Source organism: Schistocerca gregaria, chromosome 4, assembly GCF_023897955.1.
Source record: "Schistocerca gregaria isolate iqSchGreg1 chromosome 4, iqSchGreg1.2, whole genome shotgun sequence".
Lineage (NCBI taxonomy): Eukaryota > Metazoa > Arthropoda > Insecta > Orthoptera > Acrididae > Schistocerca > Schistocerca gregaria.
The window spans coordinates 271,791,552-271,812,627 of record NC_064923.1 but is presented as its reverse complement, the minus strand read 5'-3'; the positions used below and the strand labels follow the sequence as shown (position 1 = coordinate 271,812,627).

At 41.1% G+C, this 21,076-nt stretch overlaps 1 protein-coding gene across 2 annotated transcripts in view; it reads right to left on the bottom strand.

The window, feature by feature from the left end:
• LOC126365992 (protein GDAP2 homolog) overlaps positions 1-20,484 on the bottom strand; it is a 929,669-nt gene extending 909,185 nt beyond the window's left edge. For both annotated transcript variants that reach the window (XM_050008813.1, XM_050008815.1), the window contains exon 1: positions 20,374-20,484. The gene's annotated coding sequence lies outside the window, so the exon portion shown is untranslated. The remainder of the gene's footprint in view (positions 1-20,373) is intronic.
• Positions 20,485-21,076: the final 592 nt, after the last annotated feature.

Here is a 21,076-nt window from a genome sequence, read left to right as displayed (position 1 = left end):
GTGAGGCTTGTCCCGGCGGAGGTTCAAGTCCTCCCTCGGGCATGAGTGTGTGCGTTTGTCCTTGGGATTATTTAGGTTAAGTAGTGTGTACGTTTAGGGACTGATGACCTTAGCAATTTAAATGGTTCAAATGACTCTGAGCCCTATGGGACTTAACTTCTGAGGTCATCAGTCCCCTAGAACTTAGAACTACTTAAACCTAACTAACCTAAGGACATCACACACATCGACGCCCGAGGCAGAACTCGAACCTGCGATCGTAGTGGTCGCGCGGTTCCCAACTGTAGCGCCTAGAACCACTCGGCCACCCCGGCCGCCTGCCCCTTAGCAGTTGAGTCCAATAAGATTTTACATACATTTGAACATTTGATTAGGCGATCTTTTACAGAAACTCGAAATTTAGCGCGGTTTTCAGTGCAAGATGCCTATAACAGTTCTCACAACGAAACTTTGTCTCGAAACCTGGCAGAAAATCCACAGAGATTCTGGTCGTATGTGAAGTATGTTAGCGACAAGAAACAATCAGTAACTTCTCTCCACGATAGCAATGGAGGTGCTATCAAAGACAGTGCTGCCAAAGCAGAGTTAATAAACACAGCCTTCGGAAATGCCTTCACAAAAGAAGACGAAGTAAATATTCCAGAATTCGAATCGAGAACAGCTGCCAACTTCAGTAACGTAGAAGTAAATATCCTCGGAGTAGTGAAGCAACTCAAATCACTTAGTAGAACCAAGTCTTCTGGTCCAGACTGTATACCAATTAGGTTCCTTTCGGAGTATGCTGATGCATTAGCTCCACACTTAACACACATATACAACCGTTCGACGAAAGATCCGTACCCAAAGACTGGAAAGTTGCACAGGTCACACCAATATTCAAGAAAGGTAGTAGAAGTAATCCACTAAATTACAGGTCCATATAAAGCATTTAGATTTGTTTTTCAAGGAGATATACAATTTATGGCTTTCACTTCTGCCACATTATGTCATACATTAGAGTAGGGAATTGCCTTTTTACTATTGATCTGGCGAGAAAAGGAACGAATTACTAAGGAGGCGAGAAAAGGAACGAATTACTAAGGAGTTGCAGGGATTGGAAAGGAACTAGAAACACCAAAATAACAACACATTACAGCGCCTAATACTCTCTAGTAGATAGCGACCACGCACTCTTTCCTGCAAAGAAGACTACAAAGGCTCGATAATATTGAGATTTTTTACTCTGATGGCCGTGGGAGATGCAAAAATTCGTCCTGGTGCTCACAAAACCAGTCATAAAGACGCGAGCGAGCTGTGTGAACAGGGAGGCTATCGTCTTGGAAGACATCACCACCATTGGGGAACAAATACTGCACCATTGACGGACCTGACCAGCCAAAATGGTCACATAATCCTTGGCAGTAATACGATCTTGCAGAGCAACCGTGGGCTGCAAGGAATACCATGATATGATTGCCCAAATAATCACCGAACCACCGCCGTGTTTCACTCCTGAGACGAAAACTTGGCCATAAGCTGGAAACAGTGTGAAGCAACACTCATCAGACCAAATGACTTTCTTTCATTGCTTCATAGTTCAGGAGCTTCGGCGCCACGTTTACATGTTACGGACATTTGCATCACTGAGGACTGGTTTTGGAATTAAAAAAAAAAAAAGTTCAATTGGCTCCTAGCACTATGGAACTTAACACCTGAGGTCCCAAGTCCCCTAGACTTAGAACTACTTAGACCTAACTAACCTAAGGACACCATATACAGCCATGCTGGATTCGAACTTGTGACCGTAGCAGCACCGCGGTTCCGGACTGATGCGCCTACAACAGATCGTCCACAGCGACCGGCTTGAAATTCCAGCCCGCTCTGTAAGTCTCTGCTTACGGAGCTCCCTTCGCGCTATTTTGGTGCTGACAGGGTTCGCGAATGTGATATTCAGTTCAGCAGTGACTTTTACAGCTGTCGTTCCCTTACTTTTCCTCACAATACTTCTCAGTCACCGTCCGTCACCATCACTCAACACACGTACTTTCGCCTGCGTTGTGATTTAGCGCAAGACGTTTTTCGGTATTCCTCGTATGTGGAATAGATCTTCGATACTGTACCTCTTTTAACACCAAAAAATTCGGCTACCTTGGTTACAAAAGCAACCACTATACGAGCTCCAATAATTAGTCCTCGCTCCGGTTCACGTAGCTGCGACATAATGCATTCACAATTAACGGAACATTGTTCTGAAACACGACTGACATTTGCAAAGCATTGAGGACATTGCACACGTTCCGTTCGTCGTCAGATACAACAGTGCAACCTTCAGGCTTGGTTAGTATCTGTATTTGTGTTCAAGCATAGAGCTCTCGCGGTTTTACCATGGTTTTGTCAAACCCCAGTGTTTCTTTTGGCATATCAGTGAGCCACAGTCCGAATTGGAATTATTACTTTGCATTGTGACAAGTTTGATCTAAGTCGGCCAACAGAGTCGCAGTGGACAAGCTATTTACTGAAAACGCTTCACGGCCCTCCGTCACAATGCGACGCAAGTGAAAGCACAGTGATGCAGCAAATCCGTGTACTTACCAGTCGCGTTCAGTTAGACGTGTTCGCCACCAACAAACGGCCAGTTAAAGTGCACATGCGTCTGTATTCATTCCTTCCACTACACGAACAATGTTGTATATCGGTTACCGTTAAGTATACGCGAGAGTTTAGCTGTTTTATCTTTATGGCACTATCAATAAGCTGATCGATTTTGATAAAAATTGTCAAGGCGTAAGGACACAATTTTCAAGGTCGAAAAATAGTCGTGGACTAATTTGTATGACAAATAGTTTCTTACAAGGGAAATTCCCCTTCCCACCTCCCTCAAATTCAGTGGTAATATGGGTCGGTGCATAGCCCGTCAAAAACTGAACACAGATCAAGCAAGAAAACAGGAAGGAGTACTGATCTGTGAAAAAAAAATCTACAACAAAATAGAACTAGTGAACGGATCAAGACCGAGAACTGCAATAAATAGCAGCCTGAAATAGCAACGGCGTCGTAGGTAAGTGCTCATGGTATGGACTGCCAAGCAGATTTGTCATATTACACATAGGTTACAGAATATACGTGATGTGGTAAGAATCGCCGGCACTGTAGCTCAGCGTGTTCGTTCAGAGGGCTGGTGAAGGCGTGGTATAAAATATAGACTGGCAATGGCAAGGAAACTATTTCTGAAGAAGAGAAATTTGTTAACATCGAGTATATATTTAAGTGTCAGGAAGTCGTTTCTGAAAGTGTTTTTACGGAGTGTAGCCATGTATGGAAGTGAAGCTTGCACAGGATAGAGCAGCATGGAGAGCTGCATCAAACCAGTCTCAGGACTGAAGACCACAACAACAACAACAACAAGGCATCAACGATCAACTTGAACAGATGTCCTGTGACGTCCGCCCAGACCAAACGCAACGAACAACACCGAACAAAAGAGGCGTACAAATAAACAGAAGCATACGAGCCGTGTTCAAAACTACTTCATGTCTCTTTTTTTTCACGACATTATGAACTGTCCGTTCTCATCTGTAGTCTTGGCAGTTGTTACATGCTACATTGGTTACAAAATATGAGTCATGTGGTAGGAAAGCGTTACCGTTGTGTGTTTATACAGTTTGTCAGCATGTTATGGGGTAGGGAGACAACCAACAGAATCCATGGACCCTGTATGTCAGCAGGGGACTGTTCAAGCTGCTGGAACCTGTGTAATGATGTGGGGCTTTTGCAGTTGGAGTGATATGGGCCCCTGATAGGTCTAGATACGACTCTGAGAGGTGACAAGTACGTAAGCATCCACTGACGTCCATTGTGCATTCCGACGGACTTGGTCAATTCCAGCAGAACAATGCAACACCCCCAGAATTGCTACAGAGTGGCTCCAGGAACACTCTTCTGACTTTAAGCTCTTCCACTGGCCACTAAACTCGCCAGACGTGAGCATTATTGAGCATATCTGGGATGCCTTGCAAGGTGCTGTTCAAAAGAGATCTCTACCCCCTCGTACTCTTACAGATTTATGGACAAGACTGCAGGATTCATGGTTTCAATTCCCATCAGCACTACTTCAGACGTTAGTCGAGTCCATGTCATGTCGTGTTGTGGCACTTCTGCGTGCTCGCGGGGGCCCTACACAGTATTAGGCAGGTGTACCTGTTTCTGTGGCTCTTGAGTGTATAATTGCCACTACATTCTATACAGTCCTAAGTTCCCTCGAAGGAATGGAAGAGCTTGTAGAATCCTTCTTACAGACTAGTCAAAAGAGCTTTTACATCCAGTGCAATTGGTTTGAAACGGGCACTACAGAAAGTTTCGAGACGCTGTGGACCACGCCTTCACGGGGAGAGTCTGACCTATGGATCACTGATTTTGGTCCAGTTTTGCAAGAACGACCTATATTGAAAATAAAGAGCCATTTGTTTCGGCTTTTTTCAAGACATTTCCTATTTTTTGAAAAATTCTAGACAAAGCTGATGACGGAATATCGTATTTTCAGTGCTATACATCGAAAGATCGTCAAAAAACAAACATTTGTTACTAATGTAACGGCTATTTACAATTTGTACAGAAACCAGATGGCAGGTATAAGAGACGAGGGGCATGAAAGGGAAGCAGTGGTTGGGAAGGGAGTGAGACAGGGTTGTAGCCTCTCCCCGATGTTATTCAATCTGTATATTGAGAAAGCAGTAAAGAAAACTAAAGAAAAATTCGGAGTAGGTATTAAAATCCAACGAGAAGAAATAAAAACTTTAAGGTTCGCCGATGACATTGTAATTCTGTCAGAGACACCAAAGGACTTGGAAGAGCAGTTGAATGGAATGGACAGTGTCTTGAAAGGAGGGTATAAGATGAACATCATCAATAGCAAAACGAGGATAATGGAATGTAGTCGAATTAAGTCAGGTGATGCTGAGGGAATTAGATTAGGAAATGAGACACTTAAAGTAGTAAAGGAGTTTTGCTATTTGGGGAGCAAAATAACTGGTGATGGTCGGACTAGGGAGGATATAAAATGTAGACTGGCAAAGGCAAGGAAAGCATTTCTGAAGAAAAGAAATTTGTTAACATCGAGTATAGATTTATGTATCAGGAAGTCGTTTCTGAAAGTATTTGTTTGGAGTGTAGCCATGTATGGAAGTGAAACATGGACGATAACTAGTTTGGACAAGAAGAGAATAGAAGCTTTCGGAATGTGGTGCTACAGAAGAATGCTGAAGATTAGGTGGGTAGATCACGTAACTAATGAGGAGGTATTGAATAGGATTCGGGAGAAGAGAAGTTTGTGGCACAGGTTGACTAGAAGAAGGGATCGGTTGGTAAGACATGTTTTGAGGCATCAAGGGATCACAAATTTAGCATTTGAGGGAGCGTGGAGGGTAAAAATCGTAGAGGGAGACCAAGAGATGAAGGAGCTTGCACAGGATAGATTAGCATGGAAAGCTGCATGAAACCAGTCTCAGGACTCAAGACCAAAACAACAACAACAACAACAACAACAACATGGTAATTTAGAGAGGTCAGCTTCAGTTGTTCTACTTATTTATTCAAACCACGACGGTTTTCGGCGGACCTCCGGCGTGGCCCTCCACACAGTAGTGGTTGGCGTTCCATCATCATGCAGTGATTTGGAGCTCTTGCATTTGCTGGGCCGACCGCATGTTGTGTGTTCCCAAATGCAATAATTTCGTGTATCTGAAGGTGGGATTTTAAAGTCCAGAAACCTGTCGTGATTTGAATAAATAATTAGTACAACTGAAGTGGATCTCTCTAAATTATCATGTCTCTCAGTTGCGGATATGCTAGTCCATAGTTAATAATGTTCGAGTTTTTAACGTTTTTGTGTTTCCATACTGTAGCTTTGTTGTTCGTCATTCTACGTTTCTAGTAGAGAAAGGTCGGCAGTGGAGAGTTTAAAGCATTAGACTACCAAACTGCTGGTCCATGTTCAGTGTTTGGTCGTGGTTTTTTACATTTCATATTTTTTTTTGGAAATATCAGATAATATTTTGATAATCGGTATACTTCTTATGATAGTCGATACTGAAGCGTTTGGACTGTGCGAAGAACTTATCAGATACCTACAGAATCCAAATTTTAATGCACCCGAAGTGAAACGTTCTGTAAACGAACTACAAAGAGCTCTTGTGAATCTTGGGATTACGGAAACATCTGATACGTTGTTAGTGAAAACTAAAGATTATTCTAAGAGCCTAAATGAGGAACATCCAAGTATCTCACAGTCAAGTAGAATACCGGCAACGGCCTTGCCGCGGTGGATACACCGGTCCCCGTCAGATCACAGAAGTTAAGCGCTGTCGAGCGTGGCCGTCACTTGGATGGATGACCATCCGGGCCGCCATGAGCTGTTGCCATGTTTCGGGGTCACTCAGCCTCGTGATGCCAACTGAGGAGCTAGTCGACCGAATAGTAGCGGCTCCGGTCAAAGATAACCATTGTAACGACCGGGAGAGCGGTGTGCTGATCACACGCCCCTCCTATCAGCTGAGGATGACACGGCGGTCGGATGGTCCCAATGGGCTACTTGTGGCCTGACCACGGAGTGCTTATAAGTAGAATACCAGCGAAATTTACCGCACCGAAACATCTTCTGTAACTGAAGTACTGCCTCAAGAACGAAGAATGAAGAGAGAAATGTTTTAAGATCTTGATCTTTTTTGAATGAGACTGATCGAAGGTTCAACCAAGAGGATCTAATGCGACTATCTCATATTGAAGAGACACTTGTTGTGTCTGCCAAAGAAACAGCACATCTACATGACGTTTGGAAGAGTTACTTGGAGTAAACACGGAACACTTTAATCCAGACAGGCTTCATGCGCAGCTCGAAATGTTGCGAATCACAACGACCGGTGAGCAATCATGTAATCCATCGTCTACTGGAATAAAACTTGGTAGGATTGTAAAAAAATTTTTCAGGAAGTTGTTCGCCTGATCATTCTGATTATAGCAGTTCCAGTCATATCAGTCAGTTATGTGTCACGAACGTTAATTCTTTACTAGCACCTCTGCAGAATTTTAAAACGGAAGTTTTTGAGGCAACTATTGTAAAATGTCATTACGGAAAAATATTCACGACGAAATAACAAATGTACGCATCTGAAGATGGAGTGAACATAAAATGAATGTACTCTCAAAAAACAGTGTTTTGAGCCATAATTTGTTGGCATAGCGTGTTGGGAAAAGGGTGCTATTCTTATTGGTACGTTACCCCGTAAACATTAACGCTACTGACACTATAGTTTTGACTTTATGCACCAGGAGCGATGCTGTCGTGTCGCTTCACATCATGACGCGGGCTGCCAGCTTATCTTTGTGAATCGGGCCCACAGGTGCGGAAACGTTGTCCATATCTGAATGTATAACAAGTAGCCGTAGACTAGTTTTAGTCAACAGCTTTTTCAAAAAGTACAGTAACCTAAAACCACTTTGTGGCTGGTTGGTTCAAGTGGCTCTGAGCACTATGGGACTTAACTTCTGAGGTCATCAGTCCCCTAGAACTTAGAACTACTTAAACCTAACTAACCTAAGGACAACACATACATCCATGCCCGAGGCAGGATTCGAAACTGCGACTGTAGCGGTCGCACGGTTCCAGACTGTAGCGCCTAGAGCCGCTCGGCCACTCCGGCCGGCTGTGGCTGGTTGCTGTACACTAAATAAGAGCCACGGTCTCTAACATTCTTTATCTGACAAAAATGCAACAACCTGCATGAAACTTTTTGGAATATAAAAAGAAAGAGAAAATATGTCTCCATCGTTTTTGAAAACGTTGTTTCCGTTAAAAAGCTAGGCACAGTGTCCGAATAGTAATCATTGACATGTGTTATTTCTCAAGTCAAAACATCTTAATCGTACAGGGATAAATGAGGTATCATTAGAAAGTTTTTTTTTTACCGGCTTCTATCATTGTATATCAATTTGGGGCTTGAAGTTACTATTTGTGGAAAATTTTAACATAAAAGAGACTTAACTATCGCAGGTAAAAGGACTTCATGGATGGATAGCTTCACATCCACGTTTTACGAAGCTAACGTGTCAGTCACGAATAAGAGACTCCATTTTCCTATTATCTTATTACAAATACTGGCTCTGAGCACTATGGGACTTAACATCTGAGGTCATCAGTTCCCTAGAACTTTGAACTACTTAAACCTAACTAACGTAAGGACAGCACACACATCCATGCCCGAGGCAGGATTCGAACCTGCGACCGTAGCAGTCGCGCGGTTCCGGACTCAAGCGCCTAGAACCGGTCGGCCACCGCGGCCGTCTTACAAATAATATTTTATATGTTTTAAAGTACTTATTAATTGGGTAAATTGTATACATCATTGTCACCGATAATAATCATGACCACGGCGGTAGTACATTGTGAAACTGAATATACTTTTTTAAATGACATACATGTTTGTCATTGTCGCCTTGAATTGCGATTTATCTATTTCTCCTGCGGCCTAAAGTACTTACTGTACTTGAATTTTGTTCAAAATCATGTCTATGAAAATGTATATACAAGGCTGTATCACAAATAAGTTCATGATTATTATTTCATGGCGTTCGGTTCACTTTTAAATGTGTTTTCTGTTCATTCCCACAACTACCAGTACCCAACGATAACTTTTTTTTTTCAATTTATTGGCTTTCAGGCCATCCCCATTCAGCCATCTCAATAGTAATGTCAGCTATGACGATAAGAATGTAAGGACAACCCGTGCGCGAGAGGAGAAACTCTCAGACCAGGTCGGGAATCGAACCGAGGCCCCTCCGCACAGTAATCCGCCACGCTGACCGTGGATACAACTATTTCACTTACTTCACATACTGTTATTATTTACGACTATAAGAATGTGAAAGTTTCGCACGCGTCCCGTGTTTAGAATTACTGCTCAGCCAGCTGACATCGGGAAAACTGTTGCAATACCATGTACACTAAAGCGCCAAAGAAACTGGTATAGGCATGCGTATTCAAATACGGAGATATTTAGACAGGCAGAATACGACGCTGCGGTCGGCAACGCCTATATAAGACAAGTGTGTGGCGCAGTTGTTAGATCGATTACTGCGGCTACAATAGCAGGTTATCAAGATTTAAGTGAGTAGGTCCAAATTCTTGGAAATAATTTCATTCTTTTTAATTTTGAAAAAGATATCATTTAGCTGTCAAGGCATTTGTTGTACTTTTCTTTGAGACCACTTACAAACTGTAGTTCAGATTTGTCGTAGACTGCATAGTCAATCGGCCATTGATAAATCTATTATTATTTTTATTATTATTAAATTATTACCAGGGGACCCGCGCAAAACTTTCGTACTTTTATAGTTTTAAATAATGACAGTATTTGGAAGAAATGTAGTAGCCAGAATAAGGATAGATGCGGGAATGAAGAGAAAACATCTTCAAAAGGGAACCGAATGACGTGAAATGATAATCATGGACTTACGATACATCCTTGTATATTCATTACAATACCTCGATGTAAACGATATTTCACGTAAAAAATTAATCTTCGTGTAGTTTTTGTTTCTCATTTTCTTTAAGGGATAAAAAAATGTTAGTTACTCTTGAAAACGCTACGTACAACTATCAGTGGGTGAAGACGTATTTAGTAAATACAGTCCTGCTCTTTGAAGCGTTTGTCCCTGCAACTTGTTTATCATGATCGCAAACGCGATTTTAATAATCAACTGTCTTCTTGTCAACTGAAAAGGCATGGTTGGATCAGATGGTATTCAGTTTATGCACTGAAGAGCCAAAGAAACTGGTACGTGTAGGACACCCGCGAGCACGCAGAAGTGCCGAAACACGACGTGGCATAGACTCGAATTATGTCTGAAGTAATGCTGGAGGGAATTGACACGTTGAATCCTGCATAGTGGTACATAAAAGCGTCAGAGTACAAGGGGTGGAGATCTCTTTTGAACAGCACGTTGCAAGGCATCCCAGATATGCTCAATAATGTTCTTGGCCAGCGGAAGTGTTGAAACTCAGAAGGGTGTTCCTGGAGCCACTCTGTAGCAATTCTGGACGTGTAGGGTGGCGCATTGTCCTGCTGGAATTGCCCAAGTCCGTCGGAATGCACAATGGACATGAATGGATGGAGGTGATCAGAAGGATGCTTACGTACGTCTCACCTGTCACAGTCGTATCTAGAAGTAACATGGGGTCCAATATCACTCCAACTGCACACACCCAACACCATTACAGAGCCTCCACCAGACCCTGCTGACATGCATGTCCCATGGGTTCATGATGTTGCCTCCATACCCGAATACGTCCACCCGCTCGATACAATACTCGTCCGACCAGGCAACATGTTTCCAGACAACAGTCCAATATCGGTGTTGACGGGCCCAGGCGAGGCATAAAGCTTTGTGTCGTGCAGTCGTCAAGAGTACACTGTAGAGTATGTCTTCAGGTCCAGAAGCCCATGTCGATGATGTTTCGTTGAATGGTTCGCACGCTGACACTTGTTGATGGTCCAGTATTGAAATCTGCAGCAATTTGCGGAAGGGTTGCACTTCTGTCACGTTGAACGATTCTCTTCAGTCGTCGTTGGTCCCGTTCTTGCAGAATCTTTATCCGGCAACTGCGATGTCGGAGATTTGATGCTTTGCCGGATCCCTAATATTCACGGTACACTCGTGAAATGGTTGCACGGGAAAATCACCACTTGACTGCTATCTCGGAGATGCTGTGTCCCACAGCTCGTGCGCCGGCTATAACACCACATTCATACTCACTTAAATCCAGATAAGCTGCCATTGTAGCAGCAGTAACCGATCTAACAACTGCGTAGACACTTGTTGTCTTATATAGGTGTTGCCGACCGCAACGCCCTATTCTGCCTGTTTTCATATCTCCGTATTTGAATATGCATACCTGTTCCAGGTCCTTTAGCGTTTCAGTGTAAGGTGTTTAATATTGTCTGACGTGCAGTAGCTTCAAGGATGCGACAGTCTGAGTCAATTATAACAAAAAAGTCAACCAAAATATTAATCGCATATTTGTTGACATGCGGCATAATGTTCATCCTGACTCCGCCTGTAGTTCATGTGCCTCCCTCAGCGAATTAGTGAACTTGGTATTGGGGGGGGATTATGGATTCCGTTTAGCTTTATGGCAGGACAGCTCATTATCAAAGTCTAAGGGAAGCACTTGGAGAGAATGCTGACGACATTAGCAGTTCCACGAGTAATAAGTGGCCATTCCTTATTTAGATTCCCTCACACAACTTACCAGACGCAAAAGCCACAGGAAGAATAACTGCCGATACACCTCGACAGAAAAGTTTCTGATCACGTCATCATTCACATCCTCACAGGCTCCATAATTGGCGACCTCTTACATTACTAATGTCTCTGATTGCTTGGTGCACTTTCCTTTGAACGTAAGTCCAATTAATTAATTGATAAGCTCTTATTTTTGTCTCGAAACACGAATCCATCAAAATGGAGTAAGGCATCAACCTGTAACTTTCCCTTTTTTGTATACTTCTCTCATAAGTCAACAATTGTAACATTAAAAGTATTTGATCATTACTACTAGTTATTTCTCACATTGATTATAGGGTGCCACACATGGATACCCGCCTGGACAACCGCGCGGTATAACGCGCTGCTTTCCGAGCGGTAAGGCGTGTCGGCCCCCGGCACGAATTCACCCGGTGGATTAGTGTCGAGATCCGGTGTGCCGGCCAGCCTTGGATGGTTTTTAAGGAGGTTTTCCATCTACCTCGGCGAATGCCGGCTAGTTCCCCTTATTCCGCCTCAGTTACACTATGTCAGTGATTGTTGCACAAACACTGTCTCCACGTACGCGTACACAATGATTATTCTACCATGCAAATATTTGGGGTTACACTCGTCTGGTATGAGAAAATCAAAATAATGTGTAGACGCTTGGGTAACTGTATACTTAGAAAATTAGGTTAGATCATATCAGATTCAGTTTTCATTCCATAGACACAAAAATGAGATGATTCTTGTGGGTGTGGAACAAGTCAGAAAGTAAAACATGAAACATTTGAATATAATACTCACTGCCCTTATCATTTGTCAGGAGACTGTCATAGTAGGTGAATACATTAGATGAACTGGAGCTGACAATATTTACAGAATTAATACACTGCCAGAATGAAACATAGTTATGCACTTTTCATAAATTTATCATTCACAAGATACTGAATCTTGGCTGTTGTGATCAAGTGCTGTCAAACTGAAATCTGACAGACATTTTTACTTAAGCATGAGTAGTCCTTGTTAAGATATTTATCTATAGAGTAGATGGAATTGCCTATCACACAGTCTTTCAAACTTTGTTTAAATTGTGCCTTTATCTGAAACCAAGTTTTTAACGGTTGCTGCAAATTTATTGAAAATGTGTGTTTCTGAATATTGGACCCCTTTTTGGATCAAGCTAAGTGATCTTAGGTCTTTATGTATATTCTTCTTATTTCTAGTATTGATACTACGTATTGAGCTATTGTTTGGAGATAGAGATATATCACTTGCAAGAAATTTCATTAAGGAATAAATATACTGAGAAGTAGATGTTAGAATACAAAGTTCCGTGAACAGATTTCCACAAGATGTTCATGAATTTACACCACAAATGAGTCTTATTACACGTTCCTGCACGCTAAAAGCTTTTGCTCGGTTTGACGAGTTACCTCAGAATACAAATCTGTGTGACACAACATAATTAAAGTGAGCAAGTATGGAAGTTTTTTTATATTTGTATGTCCTACATCTGACATCATTGTCACTACAAATACAGACTTGATTAGGCGCTTCAGCAGTTCTGTGGCATCGAGTTGTAAGCCCAGAAATTTAACGGTGTCAACCTGCAAGTATTCAAATGTTACACACATGCTGGAAGGAAATCTCTTACAGGTTCTGAACTGCATATACTGAGTCTTTTCAAAGTTTAATGAGAGTGAATTAGTTTTAAACCATTTATTAACGTCAGATAAAATTTGGATTAGCAGCCATTTACAAACCTGCACTTGATTTGCTACTCACTGCAATGTCTGTATCATAAGCAAATAAAACAAAATTAGCACGTAACAGTGTAGCAGACAAGAGGTCAGTAATGTACCGGTACACCATCAAAAAACAACGGATCCAAGATGGAATCTTAAGGAACATCACAAGTAATTAATTCACAACCAGATGAAGAGAGATTGCTTACCGCATAGGTATTTCGCAAGGACACCATTTGTTTCCTGTTAGTTAAATAAGACTCAAATCACTTCGCAGCACTGCCAGTGACACCATAACATTCTCATTTACTTAAGAGAATGGTATGATTGACACACTCAAAGGTTTTTGACAGGTCACAGAAAATGCAAGTAGCCTCTAATTTGTTATCTAATGAATTAAGTACATTCTCACTATACGTGTAAGTAATTTTCTCTAGATCGACACCTTTAAGAAACGCAAACTGTGACTTGGACAATACATTATTTGCAGTCAGATGCTTAAGGAGACACTTGAACACAAGGTTTTCAAATGTTTTTGAAAAAGTCGGCAGAAGTGAAATAGGTCGATAATTTGATGATAACTCTCTATCTCCCTTCTTGTAAAGAGTCTTAACTCCAGCATATTTTAGCCATTCTGGAAATGTTCCGGTGATAAGAGATGTATTACACAAATGACTTAAGATAGAATTCAATTCGCATGAGCACTCTTCGATTACCTTCGTTGATATGTTGTCATAACCACTAGAAAGATTTTAAGGGTTTTATGATGGCCGCTGCTTCTTTGAGAGGCGCGAGTGCCATTTCCTTGACAGTGCATGGCTATGACGGAGGGAGAGGAATCTTCGGATCTAGTATGTACATGTCGTAAATAAATGAGAAAATGAATGAGTAGGCGAGGATTTAGTATAGTATATTTATTTATTACTAGCAGTACCCAGCACTCAGTACCCGGCTACGCTTTGCCGTGGCTCAGTCTGCTTAAATTGGAAAGAAAGAAAAGAAAAAACACACGTTTCTGATATATATCGGAAGTGGTTGTACGTTCTAATCTCCTTCGCTGCCCTGTCTCTGTTCAGCTCCCACAACCCCTCTCTTTGTCCGTCTTCCATTACCCCTATGTTTGTCCATCTCCTCCTCCATCCCCCTCTCTTCACCACCTTCTCCCCTCCCTCTGTCCATTTTCTCCTGACTTCCCTCCCTCTCTCCATCTCCTCTTGCCCTATCTCAGTCCATCACCTGTCTTCTCTCCCTCTGTCCATCATATCCTCCATGTCTCTCGGCATCTTCTGCTGCCCCTTTCTGTGTCCATCTTCTCGTACCTGTTTTCTATGTCCATTTCCTCCCACCTCTCTATCTTCTCTTCCCTCATATCTCTAACCTTAGAGCATTCTTTACTGTTATTGTAAATTCAGATTCTATAGTAGTATTCTAATCAGATACCAATAAACTATACATACAACATTCATGTTTACTAACGTTTAACTATTTTATATTTTATAATGGTTCCCTATTGCTAAATTTCTATCATCATCATTTTCTTTGGGCCTTTGTCCCACGTCAATGCAGGGTCGGTCTTGTTACTATGGACGTGGCGATGTTAGTGTCAGAGGGTGGCCAGATGCCCTTCTGTCACCACCCAATCCCCCCCCCCCCCCCCCCCCCCAGGTCGGAATTAGTGTACCAGCCGTCTGTGTCTGGTGTATGCCATGAAATAGTGCAAACGATTTCAAATGTCTGAGAATCGTGTAACTGTGGTAGGGACATGGGGTCCAGCCTGGCATTCACCTAGTGGGATATGAAAAACCGGCTACAAACCACATGCAGGCCCTCGTCGTTAATCTGCCAGGCGGATTCGATACGGAGTCGGCGCGCCTACCCTCGGAAACGTAGCGGGTTATTACTACATTTCTATAAATTTATATACTACAAATAATTAAAAAAGGCATCATCATTACATTTTCATACCGTTTTTCCTTTTATTACACATATACCAGATGGCGTTCTTGTAGGAACGTAAAAAGGCGTATTTGAATGCAATGTTGTGTTAAAATTTCAAAGCAATCCCTCAAGAACTTTCGAAGATTTGAGATTTTGAAGAAACGAACATCTACATTTGTGCTTATATAGAAACTGTAAATGTTCCTAATCTCAAATCTCCGAAATAGTTCTTTAACAGCGTCACAGAAAGGGCTCTTTACTTGCAAAAAAATGAGGTAGAAGATTTTACTTCTTTATCTTCTGTGTATAGTTGAGAGTATAGTGAATCCTAGTTTCGACCTCCAATACTATCAGGACAACTTTTTGTGGCAAAAAAAGTAATTTTGTCATCTTTTTCAGGTTTTCGCCTATTGCTCGGAAAATACGCATCCTACTGAAAATGTTACCCTTGCCAAAATGAAAGAGCATTAAATTTTGCATCGAATGGCCTATTTAAATGTAAAAATAGGTACAACCGTTTGGCCGCAATCACTTGTCCAAGTTCGTGCTTTTTTACCAGCTAAACTAACAAGTCGGCTCCAGCGCCTGTAACTCAAAAACGGCTACTGCAGATGAAAAATGTCAAGTTACCGAAGTTTTAGAGCATGGAATATAATCTTACAAAGGCATCTAGTTTTCCGTTGTAGGTGCTACCAACCGTTCACAAACTTGAAAGTCAAAGTAATTCCATTTTGATGTTTTTCTATGTAAGTCAAAATGAACTCTAGACAAATGAAAAAAAGTGTGTTGCTTTGTGATTTCCGCAATAAAGCCACGGTCATCTGTATCTTCACTATTGATTCGGCTCAGTACATTCAGGCACAAAAGATTCGGATCAAGGCTTATTGTCGATGCTCTTGGTGCAACTGGATTCGAAGCTCCAATAATGGAAGCTCTCCTATTTGAGACGTCCTAAATTGCACGACCTGAGCATGCTAACATAACGAGTGAAGGATTCATCCAGCTCATCTCTGATAACGCCGATTTTAACATCTGTACGACTGATGAGTTGAATACTTTCCATTCCACGGGAGGAATCGTGGCAGTCTCTCCCTGCACTTAACATTGAACATGAAAGAAGATGTACAACTTCTGAATTTCTGACTACCCAAGTGATGCTTCTGAAAGTTCTCGTCTTTTAAGGACACCAGGTTCTTCATCAGATATCTTTTTCGATGAAGATAGAAATTCTGCAATCTCCCAAATAAGAGCAACAAGTACCACTTGATTTTTATGCCCATGAGGAAATTGTAGGATGGATGTATTCAAGTGCTACAGGCAGTAGAAGATGCGTATTCATTAATTGTGGAAATAGCTGTATCCTAAGCCGCTGAGTCTGACTGTGTGGCAACCGTAAACGACGACACTGGCGTGCCTGTTCTCCTAACGGATCGAGGAAACAACTACAACAACCTGTACTTCCACAAAGCGGGAAGAGGGAAATCAGAAGTAGTGTCGTACTCCAGTAATTTTTAAATTTAGATCCTGCATTTGCCCTTTTCAGTCATGCCTTTACAGGATATACCACATCCACTTTTTTTTTCCAACTGTTCGACTTCGGACGAGCTTTTTGTAGAGTCTGCCCCGAGAAAATCTTTCAAACATGAAGGACTACCGCCAACATCAGACGCAGCAATGTGGCACTCATTGCGATCCTCTCATCAAGTGCAATCTTGGCTGGGGAGGAAACCTGATCCATGCCAGTAGTGCTGGAAGAAAAGCTCATCAGGCTTGTTTCCCTTGACGATGACGAAAGCTCCGGCACCAGACGCGCTATTGTAGATGGTTTCCAGTGCATGCAAAACAGGACGCACAGCAGCATGTGAATGACAAAAATCAGGAGTGAACTGCTCCTCGACGTGCAAATACCGTTGTGGCTTATCCTGCAAGAACGCCGCAGAAATTGGGCCCGAGGAGGAAGAGAGAGAAAATACGTTCCAAGCGAGGAAATGGGTGAAAGTGCCGCAACGGACCTGAAGATTGGATGATGGACGGGACCTGCCGCAGCCTCCCAAACGACCTCCATGAAATTGAAATTTGATGAAATGTTAATCTTTGATATTCAAATTGTTTTTCAGTGTTGTCATGTCCTTTTATTTGTTCATTTGTACAAATTTTGATATCACTCACGCGTAAATATATATATATAGGCTGTTACTATGTACCTGCTTTTCATTTTAGCAACCCACTCTTACCAATTAAGGTATGGATAAAAACGGATAAAACTATACATACTGAAGAAAATTAAAAAGATTTACACACAGAACATGTACGTGCTCATTAGAGAGCTGTCTCCCCACTGGAAATTTCATTGAATAACTATGACTTACAAGGAAAGCAGCAAAAGGGAATTATTTTAGCTTTCAAGTGTGTGGACGCTTAATTGTGCCTAAAACTGAAAAAAAAAAACTAGATGATTTTGTAACACGAAATCTCATGCTCTAGAATTTTGATAACTTGACATTTTTCATTTGGAGTAGCCAATTTTGAGCTACAGGCGTGGGGGCAGACTTCTTCGCCAAGTTGTTAAAAATGAACAAACTTTGACAACTGACTGCGACACCAACGTTTACGTCATTCGACAGAAAACTTAATGCTCTTTCATTTTGATAAGAGTAACATTTTCAGTAGATTGCACAGTTTCCGATTAATGGGCGAAAACCTGAAAAAAGTGCCAAAATTTCTAGTTTTTTTGGAAGTCTACAACTTGGATTAACGTCTCTTAACCATATACACAAGATAAAAGAAAAAAAAATCTTCTAGGCTACCTCAGTTTTTGCAAGCAAAAAGTACCCCGTTACTGGAGTAAAAGTTTTTGACTGAATGCTTTGAAATTTTGATACAACGCTGCACTGTAACACGTGTGTGTTTTATGTACCTATTGTTTAATATATGTAATATTTTATAAATTTGATAGTAGGGAACGTTGTTACAAAAAGTCTCAAGTATATATATTTCTTTAATCAAATATGTAATTAAAGAAACAGGTCTGTAAAAACACGCCTTTATTAGAATGCAACGTTGCGTCAAAATTTCAAAAGCAATCGGTCATGAACTTTCGCATATACATGAATCTGAACAAACGAACATTTACATTTTTATTTACATAGATTTATCAACAGTCTTTCTCAAAAGAAAGCAACATGCAAAATCTATGCTCTCTCTGACACTCGTTCTGTTATGACGCATCAGAAAATACTTCCAGGTAGCTTCGACAAGCTTGACTCCAGAAGACTTTTCAGTTAAGAAAAAAATTTATTGCGGACCAAATTTAGACAGGAACGTCCTGTAAATATGTACACTTTTCTTCGGTTTCGTTCTTTTGTGCCAATAAATGGTATATGCGTTTAAGAGGAATGGAAAAGACGAAAGCATCACCAAAAGCAATATAAAATGGGGCTTCCATTTTCGAGGGCTTGTCTTCTCTTTTACTGTCTGGCATTTTCGTGTTTGTCACCAGGGCAATCTTTGTTTATCTCGTAGCGTCTACGATTACTAACAGCAAGCCAAGACAAGCAATGCACCAAATGAATTGTTCCCATCTTCATTCTCATTGCTTTCGCCAAAACGTACGCTGTCTCCAACGAAATCGAAACACATTAATACGTACGCGCTGCAATGATACAGGTGGAACGTAGTAAAGTACTTTGTCATTGTCATTCAGCTAATGTTACCAAATGGACGTAGGTCAGTTGACTACTGAACACAAAGACTTAGTAAAAAGCGAGATAACGGCGCCCACTTTACCCAAACAAAGATAGATTCAATAGAACTGTCCATATAACAAGGTAAACACTCAGATCAATTTCAAAAACTTACAAGCTCTAGTGACGCTGTAATCAACTGTTTAATTCACTCACAGGGAAACTATTGAACATTTTTAACAATCTGAGCACCTAAAATAAGAATGCGAGCATATGTATTTTAATGTTTCGCAGACATCGATGTGGTACGAACTTATGTCTCTATGCCGACATTACAGTAAAGGTCTTCCTTAGAAAGTTTTACAGCATTTAGCGAAGTTACTGACAGAAGAAAGAGTCAAATGCGTAACAGATTTTTGTCATAAACAACACTGTTATCCCTGGTTTACAATTTAAATTCCCAAGCCGTCATGCGAGACCCATTCAAATCGCAACTTACCAAGCAAAAACTGACGTAACAATTATTTTCTCTAATCTGTGACACACAACCGCAAAGTGTGTTCAGAGGTAACATGTGCAAGAGACTGATTCAAGAGGTTATGCTAAATACACTTGTTTCGTGAAAAGTAACAATTTTTTTTTAAATAGGTGCACATACACACTGGAATTCAAAACGTATGCGTAACACCCAGTGCAGATTTAGCCTACATTATTTTGATACAGCTATATTTCAATTGACTTTTTATGGAAACAACCGTTTTCGTTCGTGAACGCAGTACATAACAAAAAACTCACAGTGTGTAGAAACAAAAACCATTGTGAATTTGCTCTCGTGCTTTTCGTTCGTGTTGGTCCTCGCGCGCTTATTTTTATTTTTTAAATTTTTTTTAGGGTTGAATTGCTTCAGAAATAAGGAAAAACAAACGGTCAAACAGATTTTAACACACATCACACTATATTGTCCCCTGAAACTATTTCGCAGTAAAATGCGGCAGCGAAAACAGTAAATAAATGGCCTGATACCGTAGCCTCCCAACTCAGAGGCGCACATGAACTTCATTTACCCACTAAAATTACAACATTTTGAAGGAATGAATGAGCGGAATGTATAAATAGAAAATATCATTAGAAGTTATGCACGTGCAAATCGTGGGGGCGTGGTTGCTAAACAGTGGAAACATGGCTAATCGACATAAAAGATCAGCGACTTTTCAGATACACTTGCGTAGGTGTCATTACTGTGTGCAAATGAATATTTCGTAAAGTGTGACTACATTGAATAGGTGTTGTTCCATTTAAAAATAAAAATCAATCAGCATTCATAAATGCATTTAATATTTGTATTTTTTGGGAATAGACATATTACTATTGATGCATACTGTCTTTTTGATGTTTCAACATCGACGGAGGCATGGAAGTATTTTCAAACGGTTGCGAAGATAAATCATGCAAGGAATAATTTGCAAAATGACTGTAGTGTCTTGACTTACTGAATGAAGTGTCCATGAATTAGCAGTAAGAAAGGTGACGCTTTGGAAAGACCTCAGAATTATTCTAATTTTTTAGTGACCACACTGGTACAGTACATACATTACAGGAAAAGTTTTAGGCGTGGTATGTTGCAGAAATTGCGGCTCTCACTGATCACAGTCTATCAAGGCTGTAGTTTTAGAGTAAAATTAATCCTACGGTGGGCGTCAGAGCATGGAAAACGAAGTGTCACTTACCGTCTCCGTTGTCCGTAATGCAGACCGGCGTTCCCTGAATTTTCAGTTTCTTGCAAGCGCACGAGACACACGACGCGCACTCAACACAGCACTCCAAACCACTGCCTGCCTACGACTGATAGCTTCCGAAGCTTACCGGAAGATGGCAGCTCAACAAACCCGCGCATGCGCCGTCGTCCCGCGAACAGTAAAAGCGCGTTTGAAGCGCACGCAAAGCATAAGTCAAACAAATTTAGAATTGACACCGTAAATAAATCAGATTCTTTACTTGCGCTCAGCGTATTTCTTTGCACACGTGCTGAGAATTGTACCTACGGGCGTATAAGAATGTGGATGGGTTTCTTTCAAAGCATTGGAAGAATAATGGAACACAACCAGCCTATTAGATTTAGAAAATAGCGAATCAGTCTCCCTGTCTGACTGAATAACACAGATCAGTTCCCAAAATTCGATGACAGAGATTTTAAGCGTTAATTCACTGTCAGGACAGCAACGTCATTTCTATTTAAAGGCATTCTTTTACTGCTTTTAGGGAGCCTTACAACAGAATAGAGTATAGCGTGACATAGGGCATGGTCAATAGACGAAATACTACCGCAGTGAGAGTAATGAGCTGATCTGAAGACGATTTGCTAAAAAGAAACAGTAACCAAAAATTATCACAAATTTGAATTGTGGTATCGAAGGAGAACAATTATTCTTT